Consider the following 5,862-nt stretch of genomic DNA (forward strand, 5'->3'; position numbering starts at 1 on the left):
CAACCCATGGCACCTGGGTCTGTCCAATTACCTCGTTCGACACCAAACGTGGTCTCAAGGTGTGCACCTAGCCTGGCACAAGCGCCATGCCGACGTCACCACCATTTAGTGGCGAACAGCAAATCTTTGCGTACGCGTGTCTGTGTTTCTGTTTGGTTCTTTCGGTAAAGTCACGTAGGTAGAGAAATAATAATAGATCTCGATTTAAAGCTTTCGTGACTGCAGGGATTCATCTTCTTGGTTCTTTCGGTAAAGTCACGTAGAAGGGAAGTAATACAATAAAAAAACATAATAAAATATTACTTTCCTTTCTACGTTACTTTACCGAAAGAACCAAGAAGAAAAAAATAATAATAATAATATATCCCGACGTTTCGATCGCAACACAAGCGATCGTCATCAGGTGGGACTACCACAGCAAGAAAGACCTGCTGCAGTAGGCGCGTGTCTGTGTTTCTGTTTGCGCGTCTCTGTGTGTGTTGTGTGTTGTGGGGAGCGGTAGTGTAGTGGTTAGCGCACTGCGCTATGAACCCGGCGACCCGAGTTCGATTCCTGCTCACACCAGTGACGATTATCTGAACCGGTCCTGGGCCTCCCCTAGGTCGACTCAGCCTAAAATGAGTACCTAGTGCGATGTGTAAACATCGCCGCTAGGGAGACAAAGGCGGCCGGGCGTGGTGTTGGCCACCCACCCCCTAGTGTGCCGTGCCGGCCTTCATAGGTGCTCGCTAACAGCACTTGCCCCTACAGTCTGTTAAGGCTATACGGGGGATCTTTTTGTGTGTTGTGCACATTGTGGGGAGTGGAGGTGCAGTGGTTAGCGCTACGCTGCGCTACGAACCCAGCGAGCCGGATTCGATTCCCGCTCACGGCCAACACCGGTGACGAATATTTGAACCGGTCCTGCGCCTCCTCTAGGTCGGCTCAGCCACAAATGAGTTCCTGGCGCGGAGTCTGTGTCCTTGTGTGTACTATGTCTGTGTCTTTATGTATTTCTGTATGTATGTGTCTGTGTGTCTTTATATATCTGTGTGTGTGTGTGTCTACGTTATGCACGTGTGTATGCACGTGTGTATGTCTATTCGTGTATGTGTGTGTGTATGTACACACGTGGGGGGAGGGGGGGGGTATCCGATAAGTACCCCGCTGGGAGGGGGCCTCTGGCAGGGGTCTCATCTCTCCGTGGGTATTATTAGGGAGCGCGGTGTCATGAACTCCACCATGCGCCAGGCGCGTGGACCACGGTCCCCTTAAACCGGCCCTCGATCCCATTAAACCGACCATGGATCCCATTAAACCGACCCTAGATCCCATTAAACCGACCATGGATCCCATTAAACCGACCCTAGATCCCATTAAACCGACCCTAGATCCCATTAAACCGACCATGGATCCCCTTAAACCGACCATGGATCCCATTAAACCGACCTGGATCCCATTAAACCGACCTTGGATCCCATTAAACCGACCATGGATCCCATTAAACCGACCATGGATCCCATTAAACCGACCATGGATCCCATTAAACCGACCATGGATCCCATTAAACCGACCTGGATCCCATTAAACCGACCATGGATCCTATTAAACCGACCTGGATCCCATTAAACCAACCATGGATCCCATTAAACCGACCTGGATCCCATTAAACCGACCTAGATACCATTAAACCGACCTTGGATCCCCTTAAACCGGCCATGGATCCCATTAAACCGGCCAAGGATCCCATTAAACCGGCCATGGATCCCATTAAACCGATCCTGGATCCCATTAAACCGGCCAAGGATCCCATTAAACCGACCCTGGATCCCATTAAACCGGCCATGGATCCCATTAAAACGGCCATGGATCCCATTAAACCGACCATGGATCCCATTAAACCGACCATGGATCCCATTAAACCGACCAAGGATCCCATTAAACCGACCCTGGATCCCATTAAACCGGCCATGGATCCCATTAAACCGACCATGGATCCCATTAAACCGGCCATGGATCCCATTAAACCGACCATGGATCCCATTAAACCGACCATGGATCCCATTAAACCGACCATGGATCCCATTAAACCGACCTGGATCCCATTAAACCGACCATGGATCCCATTAAACCGACCATGGATCCCATTAAACCGACTATGGATCCCATTAAACCGACCATGGATCCCATTAAACCGACCATGGATCCCATTAAACCGACCATGGATCCCATTAAACCGACCATGGATCCCATTAAACCGACCATGGATCCCATTAAACCAACCATGGATCCCATTAAACCAACCATGGATCCCATTAAACCGACCTGGATCCCATTAAACCGACCATGGATCCCATTAAACCGACCATGGATCCCATTAAACCGACCATGGATCCCATTAAACCGACCTGGATCCCATTAAACCGACCATGGATCCCATTAAACCGACCTGGATCCCATTAAACCGACCATGGATCCCATTAAACCGACCTGGATCCCATTAAACCGACCATGGATCCCATTAAACCAACCCTGGATTCCATTAAACCGACCTGGATCCCATTAAACCGACCATGGATCCCATTAAACCGACCATGGATCCCATTAAACCGACCATGGATCCCATTAAACCGACCATGGATCCCATTAAACCAACCATGGATCCCATTAAACCGACCATGGATCCCATTAAACCGACCTGGATCCCATTAAACCGACCATGGATCCCATTAAACCGACCATGGATCCCATTAAACCGACCATGGATCCCATTAAACCGACCATGGATCCCATTAAACCGACCATGGATCCCATTAAACCGACCATGGATCCCATTAAACCGACCATGGATCCCATTAAACCGACTATGGATCCCATTAAACCGACCATGGATCCCATTAAACCGACCATGGATCCCATTAAACCGACCATGGATCCCATTAAACCGACCATGGATCCCATTAAACCAACCATGGATCCCATTAAACCAACCATGGATCCCATTAAACCGACCATGGATCCCATTAAACCGACCATGGATCCCATTAAACCGACCATGGATCCCATTAAACCAACCATGGATCCCATTAAACCGACCATGGATCCCATTAAACCAACCATGGATCCCATTAAACCAACCATGGATCCCATTAAACCGACCATGGATCCCATTAAACCGACCATGGATCCCATTAAACCGACCATGGATCCCATTAAACCGACCATGGATCCCATTAAACCGACCATGGATCCCATTAAACCGACCATGGATCCCATTAAACCGACCATGGATCCCATTAAACCAACCATGGATCCCATTAAACCGACCATGGATCCCATTAAACCGACCATGGATCCCATTAAACCGACCATGGATCCCATTAAACCAACCATGGATCCCATTAAACCAACCATGGATCCCATTAAACCGACCATGGATCCCATTAAACCAGCCATGGATCCCATTAAACCAACCATGGATCCCATTAAACCGATCATGGATCCCATTAAACCAACCATGGATCCCATTAAACCGACCATGGATCCCATTAAACCGACCATGGATCCCATTAAACCAACCATGGATCCCATTAAACCGACCATGGATCCCATTAAACCGACCTGGATCCCATTAAACCGACCTGGATCCCATTAAACCGACCTGGATCCCATTAAACCGACCATGGATCCCATTAAACCGACCTGGATCCCATTAAACCGACCTGGATCCCATTAAACCGACCATGGATCCCATTAAACCGACCATGGATCCCATTAAACCAACCATGGATCCCATTAAACCGACCATGGATTCCATTAAACCGACCATGGATCCCATTAAACCGATCATGGATCCCATTAAACCAACCATGGATCCCATTAAACCAACCATGGATCCCATTAAACCAACCATGGATCCCATTAAACCGACCATGGATCCCATTAAACCGACCATGGATCCCATTAAACCGACCATGGATCCCATTAAACCGACCATGGATCCCATTAAACCAACCATGGATCCCATTAAACCGACCATGGATCCCATTAAACCGACCTGGATCCCATTAAACCGACCTGGATCCCATTAAACCGACCATGGATCCCATTAAACCAACCATGGATCCCTTCAAACCGACCATGGATCCCATTAAACCGACCATGGATCCCATTAAACCGACCTGGATCCCATTAAACCGACCATGGATCCCATTAAACCGACCATGGATCCCATTAAACCGACCATGGATCCCATTAAACCGACCATGGATCCCATTAAACCGACCATGGATCCCATTAAACCGACCATGGATCCCATTAAACCGACCATGGATCCCATTAAACCGACCATGGATCCCATTAAACCGACCATGGATCCCATTAAACCAACCATGGATCCCATTAAACCGACCATGGATCCCATTAAACCGACCATGGATCCCATTAAACCGACCATGGATCCCATTAAACCGACCATTGATCCCATTAAACCGACCATGGATCCCATTAAACCGACCATGGATCCCATTAAACCGACCTGGATCCCATTAAACCGACCATGGATCCCATTAAACCGACCATGGACCCCATTAAACCGACCTGGATCCCATTAAACCGACCATGGATCCCATTAAACCGACCATGGATCCCATTAAACCGACCTGGATCCCATTAAACCGACCTTGGATCCCATTAACCCGACCTGGATCCCATTAAGCCGGGGTCCCCCTTGTTCTAAGGGGCCCTGGGTAGCAAGTTTGGGGGTCCCTTGATGCAGCCCCCCCCGAGACGAAGGGAGTCTAGCGACACGAGGGTGGGGGGAGGGGGTCGCTAGAGTCCCCTGGAAGGGGGATTACTCCCCTCCCTCTCCCCCTCCCTCTCCCCTCCGCCTCTCCTCACTCACAGCTCCGGGCCTCGGGCCGAGTCGGGCGGGGTTCGCAACTTGTGAAGAACACAGTGTCCTCACACACACGTGTACACACACACACGTGTACACACACACACGTGTCCTCACACACACGTGTACACACACACACACACGTGTACACACACACGTGTACACACACACACACGTGTCCTCACACACACGTGTACACACACACACACACGTGTACACACACACACGTGTCCTCACACACACGTGTACACACACACGTGTACACACACACACACGTGTACACACACACACGTGTACACACACGTGTACACACACACACACGTGTCCTCACACACACGTGTACACACACACGTGTCCTCACACACACACGTGTCCACACACACACGTGTATACACACACACACGTGTATACACACAGAAACGTGTATACACACACACGTGGCCTCACACACACACGTGTACACACACACACGTGTCCTCACACACACGTGTCCTCACACACACACGTGTCCTCACACACACACGTGTACACACACACACGTGTCCTCACACACACGTGTCCTCACACACACGTGTCCTCACACACACACGTGTACACACACACACGTGTACACACAGACACGTGTATACACACACACGTGTCCTTACACACACACACGTGTCCTCACACATACATATACACACACAAAAAGACAAAGATCCCCCGTGTAGCCTTAACAGACTGTAGGGGCAAGTGCTGTTAGCGAGCACCTATGAAGGCCGGAACGTTACACGAGGGGGTGCGTGGCCAGCACCACGCCCGGCCACCTTTGTCTCCCCAGTGTCGATATTTACACACCGCACCAGGTACTCATTGGAGGCTGAATCGACCTAGGGGAAGCCCAGGACCGGGTCAGATAATCGTCACTGGTATTGGCCGTGAGCGGGAATCGAACCCGGGTCGCCAGGTTCGTAGCGCTGCGCGTTCACCGTGACACGAACACATCC

Source organism: Lampetra fluviatilis, chromosome 46, assembly GCF_964198595.1.
Source record: "Lampetra fluviatilis chromosome 46, kcLamFluv1.1, whole genome shotgun sequence".
Lineage (NCBI taxonomy): Eukaryota > Metazoa > Chordata > Hyperoartia > Petromyzontiformes > Petromyzontidae > Lampetra > Lampetra fluviatilis.